The sequence below is a fragment of the Gracilinanus agilis genome, chromosome X, assembly GCF_016433145.1.
Source record: "Gracilinanus agilis isolate LMUSP501 chromosome X, AgileGrace, whole genome shotgun sequence".
Lineage (NCBI taxonomy): Eukaryota > Metazoa > Chordata > Mammalia > Didelphimorphia > Didelphidae > Gracilinanus > Gracilinanus agilis.
Window position 1 is genome coordinate 37,150,723 of NC_058136.1, and position 19,843 is coordinate 37,170,565.

The window sequence follows — 19,843 nt, forward strand, 5'->3', positions numbered from 1 at the left end:
GAGGGAAGAATAAAGCTATGCCGTACCTCATCTGTTGTTTATCACCCACTTCTTCCATGGTCTCCTTAATAGCCATTAATCCAAGAGGTCCACCTTGGCTAGAGATTGAAATGTAGTAGAAAGTCATAGCTCAGTGGTAACAAGATCCAGCCTCAAGTCAGGAAGAACTGAGTTTCAATCTGCAGAAGGCATTTCCCTAATTTTTTGTATATGTACTAGTAATAAATTTCAATTTGATCTAATGAAATTATTAGCATCGCTGTTCAAGGTCCCACTATCTCAGGCCTAAGTATGCATGTCTCCCTTTTCCTTCCATATACATGAAAATGAATACATTTCTAAAGTTTTTAAATATTGTGACTGTGGAATGTATTGTTGTATAATGTGATAGAAATGTGTTTCAAGGTAGGATGCTTTTCATTGGCTTACAGCAATATTAGTGGAATGGAGAGACCCTTTCCTTGTAGAATAAGTTGTGATTTGGTTCTAAGAAGGTGTATTTTGTTTCTTACTTTTTTTAGGTTGACTTGGTTTTTTTCAGTGTGCTTGGAATTCTTAACATACACATATATTTATAGGCATATAAAACATATATATCAAGTTAGTTTACTGTTGGCATCCTTAACACCTTACTATCAAGATTCAATTCAGGTGGAGACTGATGCTGGTCTTTGGCAACAAACTGGCTGTGGCTCACACTGTAGAGAAGGGTACTTGGAAAGCAAGAGGAGGTTGGAAGTTGTGAGTTCAAAGTTTGATGGCAGGCAGACAGGATCAGAGAAGAGCTGAGCCTACCCTACTCCAGTAAGTTGCATTCTTTCTGTTTTCAAGTTCTTTGAGTTTTGCCCCAAAGCAAACAAGTTCCATCTCTCTCCTACTCTTAACCCAGAAGCAGCTGTGGCTGAGTGGGTAAAAGCCCTGGGTCTGAAAGATAAGGTAGAGAGTTCAAATCCTCAGAAGGAAGAATTATTTTCACAAGACATAATAAAAGCAATACAATAAATTTAAGAAACAAACATTAATGAATTGGAAAAAGAGATCCCAAAGCTCACCAAAGAATATATAACTTTTATTAATAAATAATTTATTAAATAATAAGAGATAACTCATTATGTATCAGAATTAGGCAAGGGAGAGCTGGCAACTTATTAATTCAAGAAGACTAAGTCAAAGAAAATTAAATCCAAAAAAGGAAAAAAAAAGAGAATAGGAAACATGAATTACTTTTTATTATTTTATGAATTATTTATGAGTTATTTTCTTTGGTGATTTCTAAGCATAGGTAAGTAGGACAGATGGAGCTTGTTAGAAGCAAACTTTGCTCCTTAGAAAACAAGTTACTGGACTAGCATGCAAGTTACACTTACTTGAGGACAAAAATTCAAAGGACCTATCAATCACCACCTGTAAGAGGCCTCAACAGGAAAACACACAGGAACATTAGAGTTAAGTTGTGTAACTCCCAGTTTAAAGAGAAAAGACTACAAGCAAGTAGAAACAATTTAAATACTGTGGAGCTACAATCAGAATAACACAAGTATTGGCTTAAGTGTTCCTTCCATAGTATTCGGAGGATGGTGATAGAAAAAGAGGCAAGAAGTCCAATTGCTCTTCTCCATAACATCCTTTAGAAAAAAAGACAGCTTTCTTGTTCCCTCTTGATTCTTCTTTAGCCTAAAACAGCATAAATTGTCTATCTAAAACTATCAGCAAACATTATCTGTAATGGGCAAAAACTAAAAGCCTACCCGGTAAGATCAGAATACCCATTATCACCTCTACTATTCAATACTGTATTAGAAATGCTACCTATAGCAATAAGAGAACAAGAAACTCAAGGAATTAGAATAGGTAATGAGGAAATACTCAGATGGTACTATAAATGATACAAATACTCTACTGTTTTCAAGTAACTTTCTCATTATTTGAGGTTTGCTTCTAACAATTTCCATCTCTTTCCTATTTGCCTATACTTAGTGGGAGATAGCAAGCAAGGCAAATTTCTCTCTTCAGAATACTATCAGAGGCAACACTTAAGCCATCTCTTACCCCACCTGTTTTCTATCACACACTTGCCTGATGGCTTCCTTTTAATTCTCATGTTTTTCATTTGATGAAGACTGCAGCCTTCTCTCATCCTAGAGGAAGCTATGGCTCAGTGGGTAAAGCACTGCATCTACTTCCATAAGAATGACAGCTCAGATCCCCTCAAGAAAAAGAATTTTTTAAGACCTTTCAACAAGATATAATAACAACACAAGAAAATTAGGAAAGAAAGGTAAACCAGTTGGAAAAAGAGATCCCAAAGCTTACCAAAGAAGATAATTCATTAAAAACAAAATAACTTTTAATAATATAGATAATATAGATAATAATAAATAACTCATTAGAGTTGGGCAAAGGGAAGCTGGCAACTTCTTTTACTCTCTATTGTTTTCCAGTACCAGATAAGTTTTAATCCTGTTTTAGTAGAATAACTTGAAATCTGATTCTAACAAAGCTCCATCTCTGCCCTACTTGCCTATACTTATAAGTTTACCTCTCTTTCTCTCACCATCTTCAGAATATTATCAGAAGCAACACTTCAGCCATTTCTCATCCCACCTGTTTTCCATCACACATTTGCCTGATGGCTTCCTTTCAATCCCCATTGTTTCTCAGTTGAAGAAGACTGCAGCCTTCTCTTATCCCAGAGGAAGCTGTGGCTCAGTGGGTAAAGAAACTGTGTCTACTACCATAAGAATGAATAGTTCAAATCCCCTGGAGTGGGGAAAATAATTATTGAAGACTCTTCAGCAAGATATAATAAAAAACAATACAAAAAATGGTCTATCAATTAGAAAAAGAGATCCCAAAGCAGATAATTCATTAAAAATCAGAACTGGTCAAAGAGGAGCTGACAACTTCTTGAGTCAAGAAGACACAGACAAAATTAAATACAAAAAAGGAAAGAAATAAAATGATAGGAAACTGGTGAATTCTAACAAAAAATAACCCCTAAGTATAGGAAAGTAGTTCCCTTTTACTTCTTCCTTTTCTTTAGCCCAAACAGGATAAACCGTCTTTACCTAAAACCATCAGCAAACATTATCTGTAATGGGCAAAAAACTAGAAGGAATAATAATAGTAATAAGAGAAGAAGAAATTCAAGTAATTAGGATAGACAACTAAGAAAAAAGTATCATCTGCATTGGGGATTGTTAGGAGTCTTCCCAGTAAGATCAGGAGTGAAACAGGGATGCCCATTATCACCACTATTATTTAATGGTATACTTAGAAGATCCTAGAGAATCAATTTAAAAACTAGTTGAAATTATTAATAATTTTAGCAACATTGCAGGATACAAAATAAACCCACATACATTATCAGCATTTCTACATTTCAACAAAGTCCAGCAGCAAGAGTTAGAAATTCCATTGAAAATCACTCTAGACAATATAAAATACCTGGAAATCTATTTGTCAAGACAAACACAGGAATTATCCGAACACAATCACAAAAAAAACTTTTCATGTAAATAAAGTTAGATATAAACAATTAAAACATTAATTGTTCATGGATAGGCTGAGCTAATATAAAAAAATACAGTCCTACAAAAACTCTTTTATAACACTAGAAAAAATAATAAAAATCATCTGGAAGAACCTTTTGCTCAAGAATATCAAGGGAACTAATGAAAAAAATGTGAAGGATGGTGGCTTAGTGGCACCAGATCTTAAACTGTACTGTAAAACAGTAATCACCAAAACAATCTGGTACTGGATAAGGAATATAATGGTAGATCAGTGGAGTAGAGGAGAGGTAAATAACCTCAGCAATCTAGTGTTTGATAAACCCAAAGATCCTAGTTTTTTGGTTTAAGGAGTCACTATTTAACAAAAACTGCTAGGAAAATTGGAAAAGAATATGGCAAAAATTAGGTATAACATCAACATCTCACACCATACATACCAAGATAGTTAAAATAGATATATGATTTAGACATAAAAGGTGATATTATAAATTAGGGCAACAAAAAAAGTTTACCTGTTAGAACTATGGAGAAGGGAAGAAACCTGTGACTAATCAAAAGATGGAGAACATTACAATATGTAAAATGAATAATTTTAATTATATTAAATTTAAAATTTTTTGTACAAATAAAACCAATGAAACCAAGATTAGAAGGGAAACAGCAAACTGGGGAAATTTTTTTATAATTGATCTCTCTGCTAAAAGTCTCATTTCTCAAATATATAAATAATTAAATCTAATTCCTAAGAATACAAATCATTCCCCAATTAAAAAATGTTCAAATGATATGAATAGGCAATTTTCAGATGAAGAAATCAAAGCTATCAATAAGCATATGAAAAAAAAACATTCTAAATCCCTCTTGATTAGAGAAAGTCAAATTAAAACAACTCTGAGGTACTACCTCATACCTATTAGATTGGCTAATATGACAGTAAAGTAAAATGATAAATGTTGTAGGGGATGTCACAAAATTGGGACACTAATGTCTGTCCACAACACAGCTGGTAAAGCTGTGAACTTCTGCAACCATTCTGGAGCACAATTTGGAATTATGCCCAAAGGACTATAAAAACAATGCATACTCTTTGATCTAATAATACCACTACTAGGTCTGTATCCCAGAGAGATTTAAAAAAAAGGGGGGACCTACTTATATAAAAATATTTATAGCTTCTCTTTATATTAAGAGGGTACCCATCAATCGGGGAATGGCTGAACAAATTGTGGTATATGACGGTGATAGAATACTATTGTGCTATAACGAATGATAAACAGGAGGATTTCAGAAAGAGCTGGAAAGACCTATGTAAATTGATGCAAAATGAAAATAAGCAGAACCAAGAGATTGTGATACACAGTAACTGCAATATTGTGGAATGATCGACTGTGATAGATTTAACTATTATCAGAAATGTGATGAGGGACTTATTACAATGCTATCCACCTCCAGAAAAAGAACTGTTGGAATAGGAATGCATCTGAAAGCATATAATTTTTCAGCTTTTTTCATTTGGGTTTATAAGATTACTCACAAAAATGAAAAATACAGAAATATGTTATACATGATAATACATGTATAAATAACCCAGATCAAATTGCCTGCCAGCACTGGGAGGGGGAAGAGAAGGGATGGAGGGAGAGAAGTTCAATCATATAACTTAGGAGAACTTGTGTGGAAATTTGTTATAATATGTGGCTGGTAATAAATAATTTTTTAAGAGATAGAAAAGTGCTTTGGTGAGTAAACCACTAAAAACCTATCATTGAGACTGGGTGCTTCACTAACAGGATTTGGGAAAAGATGGATGGAGAGTAAAGAGCAAGCCCAAGAAAGTTAAATCTCTCCTATCATCATCACTTCTAAGTCTTCTCTTCTTTTTCCATCTCTCCTTTACTATTGCTATCTCTTCTCATGATATCAATGTGTTTTTTTAATATTAGGAAATTACATTACTTCCTAGTGATAGTAATCCTTCCAGCGCCTGAGACCTGATTGTAGGATGAGTATTTTTCTTGCTTCAATTTGGATAATTCCTTACAAATAAAAGAGATTACAATCATTTAAAGAAAATTACACCTCATATTTTTGCTTTCCTTAGGAATGTTTGCTAAGGAACACCAACTTTTCAGGGTACCTAACTGTAAGAATAGGATTTGTACAAGGGGGATGGGACGAAAGGAGCCAGAGAAAGAAGTTGGTGACTAACTGACAGTTGAAAGACCAGAGAAGAATCTGGGGATTCTCCAGAGGAAGGAGGAGAAGAGGGTATGTCGGCAGAGGACTGAGAGAGGGAGGAGGTGGACATCCCAGTTCAGATCCAGTCCTAAGGGCTTCCTGAGGATCTTTTGTTTGGAAATTGAAACTCTGATTCCCTGGTCAAAGCCATTCCTTCGCATCTCACCCATCAAGACTTCAACCATTGAATTAGCTAAGTTTTTGGACTCCATTTTGGGAGTGATCTCTTAGTCTCCTTCATCCATAACCCAACCTTGCTGAGAGACCCTTTCTGGTCTAACTTACAATTATAGAAAAGGATAGAAATAGAAACAGAAGAAGGGGCAAGGGAAGATGCTTAGGAATGGGAACCCCAAAGGATCCCACCTGAGTGACAGACCCCATAGAAATAGAGAAGAGGCCACCCCCAAATCCCTCTGCTCTTCACCTCTTTCCCCAATCCCTGAATTGCAAATAATAAAAGCCATTCATTAGTCAGATAGTGTTCCAGAGTGCCTGAAAGACAACAAGGGAGAGGGGAACCACCACTTGGTCTGGCTGCCTCCATCTAGGAGCCAGACCACCCGCTGTGAAGTTTACTGACCTCGGGGGAGGCTTGTATGAACCCCGCCCTCATTCAGAATCAGATTGGGATACCACATACCTCATCTTATAGGGGAGCCTTGCCCCCAACTCCTGTGGGGTGGCACAACCATCCAAGTCACCCAGTTTCGGGGTAATGCCCCCTCAAAGTCTCCCAATGTATATTCGGTGCAAGGGGAGAGCTAAAAGAGTCTCACCACATAGACTCTCTCTCCCCTTCGATATAACATTGGTTATTGGCTCTTATTATTATTACACTATTAGGTACTAAGAAACCTTGAGTTTATAATCTAAAGGAAGGTGGTATAATGCTTTTCACATCTAGCACTTTGATTATCTTGTAAAATTTATTCTTAGCAATTAAGGTATGACAGCTCTCAATTTCTATTTATATTTTTCTCATTTATTGTTCATTAACCCTTGAAATCTTGATTAACAGCTTTTCCATAAGTATCTGAATTCCAACTCCTGTAATAAAACTAAGGTTCCTTCTCTATCTCTATCTTTACCTCTCCTTGTCTTCTATCTCTTCTCATCTCTATCTCCTCTTCTCCTTTATTGTCTTCACTCAGTCTCTTATCATCTCTTTCTATCTCCTCTAACTTCTGTCTCTCTCTTTTCTCTTCTTTCTATATCTTTATTTCTATCTACCCTTACCCCCCCCCGCCTCCAGGTAGAGGGAGGGAGGGAGCCAGAGAGAAGGTGGATATATTTATTATAATTCCTCTTATTTGTATATGTTGTCTTTTCCCACTCCCTCCCCATCTCTCTTGTTCTCCTCTTTTCCTGGAGTGAGAGAAAGAAAAAAGAGAAAACACAGGAAAGATAGAGTACAGAAGAGGAAAGAGAGAGAAAAAGACAGAGAGAAAAAGGAGAGGAGAAGGAAGAGACAGAAAATACAGAAGAGGGGAGAGACAACAGAGGAGAAAGAGACTGTGAAACAAGAGAAGAGAGGAGTATGGAGAGATATACAGAAGAGAGAGGCAGGAGGAATATGAAAGGAGAGAAGAATGGTGAGAGAAAAAGTAGAAAGGAGATAGAGGAAAAAGAAGAGTATGAGGACAGAGAATCAGGAGAGAGGAAAGAAGGGACTGCTCTCAGTCTCCCTCTTTATTTCTTCTTTGTCATCTCTCTTCTCTAAGAGAGAAGAAAGGGAGAACAGTGGAGGGAGAGAAGAGAGGAAAAAGGCGGAGAAAGAGAGAGATCCTCTCTGTCTCTCTCATTTTTCCTGTCTAAAGGAGGGAGGAGAGAGAGCAGGAGGGTCTTTACTCCATTCCTCTCTTCTCAATGTCTGTCTCTCTTTTAACTCTCCTTTCTCTGAGAGCGGAGACGGAGAGGAAGAGACAGGTCCGCTCCATCTCTTTCCTTTCTTCTCCACTAATCTTTCTCTCTCCTGTCTGTGTCTAAAGGAGAAATATAAGGAGAAAGGAGAGAGGGGGAAGGACTCTTCATCTCTCTTTTCATTCTCTGTCTCTATCTCTCCTTTCTCCTCTCTTTAAAGGAGAGAGGAGGGGAGAGAGATATAGAGGTGAGGAAAGACATGGAGGAGGATAAGAGGAGAAAGAGAGAGGGGGGGAGAGAGGAGAATCTTCTGTCACTTCCTGCCTTTAGTTCTCCTTTGTCCATCTCATTCTCCTCTAAAGAAGAAGAGAGAATACAGAGAAGATATAGCAGAGACTGAGAGGAAACTGAGAGAAGAGGAATAATGAGACAGAGGTTGAAGAGAGGAGAGGAGAAATGGGGCACAGAGAGAAGGAAAAATGATGAAATGAGAGAGAAGGTCAGAGTTTTAAAAGAGGAGAAAGGAGAGACAGAGGAAATGGAACAAGGACAGAGAGAATAAGGGAAAAGACAAGAGATGAGAGAATGGAATTGATCAATTCTAAGACAGAAGAGAAAGAGGACAGCAGGGATAGATAGAGAAGAGAAAGAATGAAGACAGGAAAAATAGAGGAATGGGAGAACTAGAGTGGGGAGAGAGGACAAATCCAAGCTTACCAGCTTCCTCAGCCTGCTCCTCTGACCTATCAGACACCTTTGGGTTATGAAGTCCTTCTGGAGTGTAACTTACTGTGGCCCCAAGCTTGTTCCTTCCCAAGAAATTGTCAAGTCTCTGGCCACATTGATACAAGAACTGTAACAGAGAAAATTCCAGGGCATTCCAACCAATAGAACCATTTGCCTTTCTTCCTTCCTGTGTTGACTCCTTCTCTTTATTCCATCTCTGTCTCATTCCTATCTACTTTCTTCCTTCCTATTTTGACTCCTCTCTGTTCCTCTTTTCACACATGGCCACAGGTGCATTTTTCTTTCCTATTAATTGCTATTAAAATTTAAAAAAAATAATTTCCAGGGGGCTAAGTGATATTTTTTCTGGAAAGGGGGCGGGAGGCCAAAAAAGTTATCTACTAATCTCCCTTCCTACTCTGACTCCTTATATTCTTTATATAATAGTATATGTATATATTATATCTGCCTCCCTGTCTATCCATCTACTTACCTAGTCATCTATTTACTTACCTTTCTTCCTTTGACTCGTCTCTATTTCCACGCATGTCTATCTCTCTGCCTACATATTCATAGCTCTACTCACCTTTTCCTTTATACTTTGCCTCCTCTCTCTTCCTCACATAGCTACCTCTCTATTCACTCTTCTCCCTTCTTTTCCTCTCTCCACACATATCTTATCCATCCAACTATCTATCTTCATATTCATCTATTTATCTTCCTACTTTCATCTCTTTCTATTTCCACATATATCTACATCTAGGTCTATCTGCCTGTTCATTTATCTAATTACTTTTCATGCTTAAGACCTTCTCTTTCTTTTTCAACATATGTCTATCTCCTTACCTTTCCTCTTTGAGTCCTTCTCTTCCTATTTCCATACATATCTGTGTGTCTATCCATCCACTTTCCCACTCATCTACTTACCTTTCTTTCTATTCTTCTCCTCTATTTTTCTAAATACCTACTCATCTTATCTATTTTATCTACCTATTCAGTAACACTGTTTTTTCACAATTACATGTAGAAACAATTTTTAGCTTTCTTTTTCCTGAATTTTTAATTACAGATTCCCCTCCATCTTCCCTGATGATGGGTTAAGCAGTTTTTTACAGGTTTTACTTATGTTGTCATTCAATATATGACAATTTATGAAAAGTATATTTCATAAGTGTATCTGATGTATAATGTATAGCTAAGAAGAGTCCTGTAAGGATTTGAATAATTAAACAAATGCCTAAAAGAGATCCAAAATTTCATCAAGCTGAGATGTTAGATGGTTTTGATTTTGTGAAGGAAGATGTATCACAGAAAAAATTCATTAAGAAAATAAAATGAAAAATGATATGTAGCTACCTCTTTATCTATTTTTATCTTTCCCTTCCTTTATTCTTTTTTAATTACTTACCTATCTTATGTTTCTCTTTACCTCCTTTTCCCCTCTAATTATCCAGGTATCTTTTTGTCTCTATCTGTTCTTTTACTTACTTAGCTTTCTAATTTCCTAAGTGCCTACTCATCCATCTTTTTCTTTCTTCTCTAACTTTTTCTAATTACCGATCTTATCTATTTATCTATGTACCTACCTTTTTTTTCTTTATTCTTCATGCTTTCCCTCCTTTTTCCTTTTCTAATTACCCACCTATATAGGTATCTACTTAACTTTCTTTTTTACCTTACCAGCCAATCTTATCTCTGTCTATCCATCCATGTATCATCTACCTTTGTTCTTTCTTTTTTTTCTAATTACCCACTGATCGGGTCTGTTTTTATCTATACATCTTTTTTATCTATTTATCTAATTTGCCTTTCTTTTGAATAACCTGATTATCCTATCTACCTATTCATCTATCTACCTTTACTTCATTTAAAGTAATATTTAATTTTCCTCCAAATGACGTGTAGAAACAATTTTTAACATTTGTTTTCACACATTTTGAGTTACAAATTCTCTCCCTCCATCATCCCATCCCCAAGTAATTTAATACAGAATTTACATATGCTATAATCCAGTGCATATTTCCATATTCATCATGTTATGAAACAAGACATGTAATCAGTTAAAAAAAACCACCAAAATTCATGATAGTAAAGTGAAAATGGTATATACCTTGTATCTGTATCTAGACTCCGTAACTTCTTTCTCTGGTGGTCCATAGCCTTTTTTTTTTATCATAAGTCCTTCAGAACTGTCTTGGATATTGCTGAGAATAGCAAATAATTCACAGTTGATCATTATACAATATTACTGTTGCTGAGTATAATGTTCTCCTGATTCTGCTCACTTCTCTTTGCCTCAGTTCATAAGTCTTTCAAGGTTTTTCTGAAAGCATCCTGTTTATCATCTTATATTCCATTATAATCATAAATGTTCAACCATTTCCCAGTTGATAAACATTCCCTTAATTTCAAATTATATTCCACCAAGAAAGAGATGCTATAAATATTTTCATACAACTAAATCCTTTCCCCCCCCTTTCTTCTTTCCATCCTTTCCTCTCTAATTACTCACCTATTTAGCTTATCTACCTGTCATTCAGTATGTCTGACTTTTTGTGACCCCATTTGGGTTTTTCTGGGCATTTCCTTTTCCAGCTCATTTTACAGGTGAGGAACTGAGCCAAATGGTGTAAAGTGACTTGCCCAGGATCACACAGCTAGTAAGTGTCTGAGGCCAGATATGAACTCAGGAAAATGACTCTAGGCCCAGCACTGTATCCACTGCCTCACCTAGCTACCCCTGTGAGTAGTACTAGAGAACTTAATTAACCAAACATATTCTGGAGTTCTATAGCAGCTAATAATCTGTTGACTTGCCATAATGATAATGTCTTCCTCAACTCTTCTCCCTCACATTCCTGTGATATTTTAACTAGTACCAAGTATGGTTGGATTCAACCTCCATGGGCAGGAAGACCTATAAGAAAACACAGGTGATCAGGCATAAAGGGGGCAGCTGCTCTGTAAACAAGTGAGGCAACACTGCCATATCTCTAGCTCTTTGCCAAACTTTTTCTCTCATGGTGCTGTTTATCTTCATCATCAAGAACCCTGAATAGTGATGGTCGAGTTTGGCCCCAAAGATTTGGGTTCAGATAAGGCTGAATCTAAGTATGATTCCCAACCATAAAAAGGGATAAACAAGGAAATTACATTATGCTCTAAGGAACTCAAGGTGACAAACATATCAGCATTCAACTGTTATGCTCCAAATCCCTTAGTATCTAAATTCATAAAGGAAAAACTAATTGAAGTATGAGAGGACATAGATTGTAATACAATATGGCAGGAGATTTTAATGACCCTCTCTCCAGGCCAGAGAGGATTAATGAACTGAATATTCATTGCAAATTAGGTATCTAAAAACTAAAATAAGATTAAGAGACATTTAAAAGTTAGAGAACTTGATTAACTAGAAACAAAAAAGAACTACAGAAATGGAAAGTAAAACTAAAGGTGGCTCTGAAAAGATAAAATTAATATGTCATTTAGCCAATCTGATTAAAAAGAGGGCAAAAATCAAATCAACAACATAGGAAATGAACAAAGTGAAATCAATCATGACAAAGCTGAAAGACATGAAAAAGAATCATCAGGACCTATTATAAATAGTTAAATACTGATAAAACTGAGAACATACACATAACAGGTAGAGTAGTACCTTCAAAGATATAAAATACCCCAAAGTAACAAAACCAAATAGAGATCTTAATTCAATGTTAGAAAAAGGAAATAGATTGAGTTATAAAGGAAGTACCAAAGGAATAAAAAATTCTGGGTTCCGATGGCTTCACAGGAGAATTCTGTCGAATATTGAAAGAACTCCATATTAAAAAACAAAATAACACCCAACATGTGAGACAACAGTAAAATAACCTGGCAGAAATCAGAATTAAACTGACACCTTATGCCATATTCCAAAATACAACTAAATAGGATTCCCATACTTTAAAATTAAAAATTAAAATAAAAAGATTTAAAGCAGACCCACCTCCCACAGATATAGGCAAGAGATGTATTTTTAGTCAAACAAGGGATATGGGCAATCACGAAGGCTAACTTTTATGGCATGAAAGTGAAAAGCTTCTGCACAAAATAAATGAACTCAGGATAAGAAGCAGTTGGGGGGGGGAATCTGTCTCAAATTTCTCCTGTTTTTAAGTCTCAAAAATTCAAATACATTTCCCAATACACAAGTGGTCAAAGGATATGAACAAACTGTTTTCAAAAGAATCACAATATTTACAAGCTCATTAAAGTGTACTTCAGTCACTAAAAATAGAAAAGTAAATCAAAACAACTGACATTACATCTTACATCTTGAAAATTGGCAAATGTGATTTAAAAAATGGTAGTAGTCAATGCTAGAAGAGGTTGTAAGAAGAAAGGCATATAAGTGCATTGTTGGTAAAGAGCTGTGAGCAGTACTACCATTTTGTAATGCAATTTTAGATTCTAGAAATACAGTGACTAAAATGCCAATTTTCTTTGACCTGGTGATTCTTTTACTAGCCTTATACTTCTAAGGAAGCCCTTGATAGGAAGAAAGACCCCATATACTCCAAAATATTTATAATAGAACTTTTTTGTGATGGCAAATAATTAGAAATAAATTAGTTGCCTAAGGGAAGCAGTGGATAGAGTACTGGACTTGGAATCAGGAAGACTCCTTGAACTTCGTGAGTTCAAATTGTGCCTCAGATACTTGCTAGCTGTGTGACCCTAGGCAAATCTCTTAACCCTGTTTGCCTCAGTTTTCTCATCTCTAAAATAAGCTGGAGAAGGAAATGGTCAACTAATCCAGTATCTTTGCCAAGAAACCTCACCCCCAAAAATGAAGTTATGAAGAGTCTGAAACGACTCAACAACAAATAAATCGTAGTATATGAGTGTAATGGAAGACAAGAAGGAAAGACCTTTAATTGCTGTAAAATGAGCTGAGAAAGCAATAAATAAAGACTACAAGGGAAGCAAGAATATGCAAGAAAAGGCATGAGGAGACACTCTCACTTTATAAAAGTGGAATCCCAGTCCACAAATTTTGTATGTACTTTTCAACCTTTTTGATGTATTGATCATTTACTGATTATTTTTCCTTTTCGTTTTGTTTTTCCTCTTCTGACTTTTACAATGCTATTTAATTAAAATATGGTGATATAAAAATATTTTAATCAATAAAAAGCTATCCATTTCACCATAAAATTGGTGACAGAGATAGCAGTGTATAGTTTAATCTGTACCCTAGATTTCTGGAGAGCAGATTTCAGATATCTCAGAGAAAGGATATGTAAAAATGTTACAAACTAAAATTATACAAGAAATCATAGGATCATAGATTTGGAAATAAAAGAGATCTTCTTATAGGTCATCTAATTTAACTCCCTTATTTTACATGAGGCCCAAAGAAAGTAAAGGTTTTGCTCAGCTACAGAGAAGTGGCACAGTGAGAATCTGAACTAGGCCCTCTGACAACAAACAAAAGAACTCTTTCCACTGCTTAATACAAATTCTTGAAATCAGCCCAGGGAGCAATGGGAAGCTCTCAGGAATCATAGTCTTCAAATCCACTTTGAAATTTGTGATATTTAAACAAATCAGGAACTAATTAACATGAATTATTTTATGCAGGATGGAGAAACTAGGCCATAAGACCCTTGCAGGGGAAAAGGGTACTCCAACATCAGCCCTATGAGAGAGTCTGTGGGGCACTTCCATCATGAGAAAATTGTGAGGACTGGGTACACACACACAAAGAGTTTTGTGAAGAAAAAAATCAAACTCAACAGGGAAACAGGCAGGAAGGATTAATCATTAATCAAAACAAGCTCTAACTTTGGAGAGGGGATTAATAAAGGAGAGATTAAAGGAAGCTAAAAGGGAAACCACCTTGTGATCAAGGTTTTGGATAAGAGAAGAAGGGCAGTGGAGCAAAAGCAGATTAGCATTGAACACATTCTATCATCTCTTGAGAACTTCTTTGGAAAGGGAGAGGCAGGGTGTGAGGAATAAGGAGAGGAAAAAACATGGGTGGAGAGGACGGATCCCAGGCCTATTTGGGAAGGAGTTTACTAAGGAGTAACTACCAAGTTAGTGTGTTATCTTGTGGCTTCCCATTTTAACCAGTTTTTCTTACTAATTAGATGCCGGACTCAGTTGTTTCTATGCTACTGGCATACGTGTGCTCAGAACGTGAACGTAACGATCTTTAAAATTTGACATTTGAAAAATCATTATTTTAAATGTTGAAATCTCAAAATTTCAGTATCTGAGGGCAAATCACAGATTACTTTATCCCAGATACTGTTTTTCAAAAGTGAGCTTTTCTGATCCAGTATTCAAATCTTATTCTGACCATTGCAGGAAGACCAGATTGTAGCAATGGCTAGCATCACAAGGCTAACCAAGTTGGCAACCTTCCTATTTTCCCTAAATTAGGTCCAACCATTTGTTTTTCTGTCTAATTGCATAATTAATTTTTATGCTGTTATTTGTTCTCTTGATTACAGTCTTTTTGGCCAGAAATCAGCTTTGTTTAGTGGGGAATACAGATAAAATGACTGAGGAAATGCATCTGGCAAGAAAACAGAAACCTTTCCATTGTGAAAGGGGCAGCTTTGCAGCCGGCATTCCAATAGCCAGCAGCCTTCATCCTGAAACCTGTGCCCCCCTCCCTCCCTTCCCCCAAGTCAATTTCACTTGCTTCTTGTTGTCCATTGTATAGAGTGATCCATTTGCTCAAACTTTTCCATTTAATTGCCATGGAAATTTGATAATTTCATCTGAAAGGAGAGTTGAGGCAAACTCAGGAAGAGCTCCGATTACTGAAAACTGGAAAAAATTAATCTTGATTAAAGCACTTCCCCCATGAAAATGGGGACCTCCTGAACTCTGTGAGGGTTGATTACGGGGAGGCCATTCTTTGGGGAATTCAATAACTGTACTTATTTGAGGATTTTCCAGGAATATTGAAGCAAAAGAGTGGAGACATCAAAAAAGCCCTTTAAAGGTGTAATTTCGTGGAATGTTGGCGAGAACTTACTCCAGTTCCTCCTGAAAACAGAGTGCCAAAATATGTGAACCACTTTCCAAGTCCATGATGTTGTAAGGAATGTCTGTCAGCTGTCATCACCAATAAAGCTTTCAGCCTGAAAAAAAGATAGGAGATTGATTGTTAGTTTTTAAAAAATGCATCTCCCCTGATTCATCACTGTTGCAATCTGGTTCGGTTGCTTTGCTTGAGTTACTTATTTCAAACTGAAGGACTGGGAAGAATTTGTAAAGATTAGATTACTTGGCATTTTCAACTGTTTTTATGACCCATTCACCCGCTGTCACTTTGGACAACGAGCATAAGAAAATCTAATAACTCTCACTATATATAAACATGTGTGTATGGCTAGTTATATACATGTACATGTGTATTTGTATGAAATGAAACATTACTATAAATATCTAGGGAATCATGAAGGTGATTTTCTGTGCAGGACAACTGTTGAAAAACTAATTTGGAACTTTTCTGAAGAGTCGCTATCGTAGTGCCTTGTGACCTATTCTCTATTCTAATGCCCCTTTGTAACTTCTATCTACTGCCTTCTAGGGCCAAGCCAAACAAGTGGAAGGCTTTCCATTTTTCCATACACAGTGTGGTTTCCCAAAACCACCAAACAGAGAAGGAGGCACAACCTTAATTTTTTCCCCATTTTGTTTTGAATTTGATCAACAAGAAACACAAACTTTTAACATATAAGTTGAGAAAATTAGGAGATATATATACACACACACACAAGAAAGAACCAAAATAAGATTCTATATAAAATGAGAAACTTCAGTTATATTCAGTTTGCTTTTGTAATCACTTTCCTCAAATCACTTCAACTCTTCAGCCCTCAAAAACACAAGGAATAATTTATGAGATGTTTGCTAATAGTAGTTAAATCCGGGGTGGGGGGAACAATAAAATCTCCATAAATTAAAGTCCTTTAGGAATTAACTCTAGAAAACTATATACCTTAAAGCACTCATTCGAGAGCAATCCCCACCAGCCTCCATATGCTGCTGCTTGGAAAAGAGTAAAATATTCCCCAAAGCACAAGCAAAGATGCTCAAGCTGTAGCCAAAATTACATCTTCTTCAAGGAAAAAAGATGGACATTCAACAAAAGAGAGACATTCAAAGCTTTCTTGCAATAAAACAAAAAACAATCAAAAGTAAAACAAAACAGATGAGGATGGAATTTTTTGACTTGTAAACTCAAACAGAAACACGAGAATGCTAAACAAGTATACCTATCACAAAAAGAGTAAGTCATGAAACCAATTATACCATGGTCAGAGATTCCTTTTTTAAAAATGACATGAAACTGAAAAGAGGGCAAGAAAGGAGAGTCAATGAATAAAGTATGACATAGGAGAATAAAGATTAAAGAGGCACTTTAAGAAACAGGTTGACTGAAAATGTCAGAGCAGAACTTCTACAGGTGAACCAGTGCATTCTGTGGGATGGAATTTCTGAGCAAGAAGGTGCATATATTGGAACAGATGAGGTGAGGGATAGAGGAATAGGTGATACATTCATACCATGGGTAAACAGTGGAAAGATGAAGATTCCTAGAATTCTCTTAGCAAGAAAGGGAGCTGCAAGAAAATGGAAGAAGCAGCAGAAGGTAGAGATTAAGTCTGGGGACTGAAAAGGGGGAGGAGGGCTCTCAACTCCTTTTGGGGGAGGGGTCCTGATTGCCAAGGGAGATAAAGACTTCATGATGAGTTTATTCTGAAGGAATTATTAGATTTGAGAGGCCATCTTTTCTGACAGTGTTGTGCCTTCATCATCAGCATCCTAGCTCAGGAGAAGAGATAGAAAAGTTCTCAGGGGCAATTGGCAGCCAGAATGGTTAGAGAAGTAGGGAATAGAAACTCAGAAATGAGATGAATGGCCTTGAGGAAGAAGACTAATCATAATGAAGGCCTATGCCAGTGATGGCAAACCTATGGCATGAGTGTCAAAGATGGCACATAGAGGGTAGGCATGTGGCTGGCCACCCTCCCTCTCCACCTCCTCACAGTTCCTTACTAGAAAGGCAGAGGACCTCGGGCAGAACTGCTCCCCTCCCCCTCTCCACTGTGTCTTGAGGACTTTTTTCACACCCCCCAACTCTCTGCCCAGCAGCCCAATAGGAGTGCACAGTGGATATGGTGGGTAGCTCACAGGCAGCAGAGCTGAAGGGAATGGAGCACCTGGGCCACTCTTCTCCTCCTCTCTACACTCACTGAGATCATTCCTCATTTCACCCAGCCCTCTGCCCAGCAGCCCAATGGGAGCTATTCTTCCCTCCCCTGTTTGGGGTAAGGAAGGGGGTGGGGCTCACTCAGCACTTGGTAGGGGGAGGGCCTGGCACTCCATGTTTGCCATCACTGGCCTATGCCTACAACTGGGCTATACAATTTGGTATACAGGTTATTCTGACCACATTGCACTACTTTGGTTCAATATTGCTTCTTCACTAATTGATACTTCTAAGAGCAAGGTATAGAAGCAAAAAGGGATGATGAGGCATGGTGGATAAGTACAATGACATAGACATCAGTTAGAAAAGGAAAATCAAAACCAATCCATTAATGTGAGAATACAATTTCAGAATTGCTTAGAAGAAAAACCAAAGAAGCAAAGAAAAATCTCTTATAAAAGGGAAATTTTGAATTAATCATCTAACTTAGAAGGGAAAGAGAAGGGCCCAAAGAGATAACTAGCCAAGTCAAAGAAAGAAATAAAAAGTAAAAAAGTGTAGGGGATAAAATTAATATGGTTTGACTAAATATAAGAGAATGTGGTCGTCGATATTATAACTCAAGTCAAAATGACTTCTTATTTGGCAATTTTATTTACAAATAGAGGGAAAGAGTAAAGTAGAGAAGTGTTAAAGAGGGTAGTGTAAACAGTCTAGCTTATCACCCTAAATGTTTCTCCGGTGCCTGGCTCAACTCAGGCTGCACTAATTAGCCCTTCACTGGAGGGCCCTCAGCCAGAGGACCCGGTGGTGAATAACCACCCTGGCCTCCGGAAACTAATCTCTCCAGAAGCCAGGAAAGAAGTCAGCTTTTCACTCACCCACGTTGTAGTCCAAAGGGGAAGATCCAAGAGCAGTCTTAACAAATGCTAGAGTCCCAGGTCCACGCTGAGGAAGGTCCTCCACCAGACTCCAGAGCCTCGAAAGAGCCTGAAGACAAGAAGTTTCAGCCACTTTTAAAGACCCTTCTTTATGTCACTTCCTGTTCCTCTACTTTAGGGGACCAATTTTAATGTTTAAATTTGTTTAGGATTGCCCAGGGGGAAGTTGGTTACTTCCGGAAGTGAAAACCCCTTTAGGAAGTAGTTTGTGGACTTCCCCTACTTTAGGGTTAAGTAGGGGTGTATTTTGCTTTTGTTGATTAAAAGTAGGCAAGGGGAGAGTTAATCCCATCTTCACAATAGTAAAACTCTGTAACTAGGGAAAAAGAAGCAAATGGGGAAGGGAAAACAAAGATCCAGTGGGGCTATATTCGTAGTAAAATAATTTGATCAAAACTTATTATTGTCAAGACAAAGTACTAACTTAAAAGAAGAGGACAAAATTCTTTAAAAAAAAACAACTTACAGGGGAAACTAAGTGACTCTGGACAGAATGACAGGCCCTGAATTCAAATCTGGCCTCAAAGACTTTCTAGCTGTGTGACTCTGGACAAATCACTTAACCCCCATTACCCAGCCCTTACCATTCTTCTGCCTTGGAACCAATACACAGTATTGCTTCTAAGGCAGAAGGTAAGAGTTTAAAAAAAATAAGAATGAACTAAACAATCCAATAAAGTACAAGTGCAGCAAAATCTAACAATAATTTATCTAGGAAACTTATCTTTAAAAAGACAGGACAGAATCAAAATGAGAAGCTGAAACAAAACTTACTGTGCATTAGGTAAAAATTTAAAAGCAGAAATTATAACTATGCTAGTCAACAAAGGAAGAATAAAAATGTATACCATCAATAGAGATAAAAAAGGAAATTATACAATGCTTAAGAAGCCACTGGCAATGAATCAATAACAATACTACATATAAATACATCAAGCTATATGGAAACAGCAATGTAATAATACCTAAGACTTGAATGTTCCTATCTCTGAGTTGGACAAATCTAACCAAAAGAGAAGTCTAATGAATAGAATATGCAACTAAAAATTAGAAAATTAACAAATAAACCAAAATAAACAGAAAAAACAAAACCTTTAAAATTGAAGGAGAGTAAAGAATTCAAAACAAAAAAATTTTTTTTCAGAACAGTTGGTATCCACTGACTGGGGAATGGTTAAATAAATTGTGGCATATATGAAAGTAAAGCAATATTACTATCCTATAAAAATGTATGTCACAAATAAAGACACATGGAAACATCTACAGGAAAGGTGCAGAATGAAGTAAGCAGAGCTAAGAAAACAATATGCATGACTACAACAATGTAAATGGAAAGA

The 19,843-nt window shown here is 36.7% G+C and overlaps 1 protein-coding gene across 1 annotated transcript in view; it reads left to right on the top strand.

Annotated features, from left to right (window-relative positions):
• Nucleotides 1-15,004, top strand: part of LOC123253344 (zinc finger protein 688-like) — a 63,701-nt gene extending 48,697 nt beyond the window's left edge. Inside the window, exon 5 of the mRNA XM_044682536.1 lies at nt 14,849-15,004. The gene's annotated coding sequence lies outside the window, so the exon portion shown is untranslated. The remainder of the gene's footprint in view (nt 1-14,848) is intronic.
• The last annotated feature ends 4,839 nt before the right edge of the window (nt 15,005-19,843 follow it).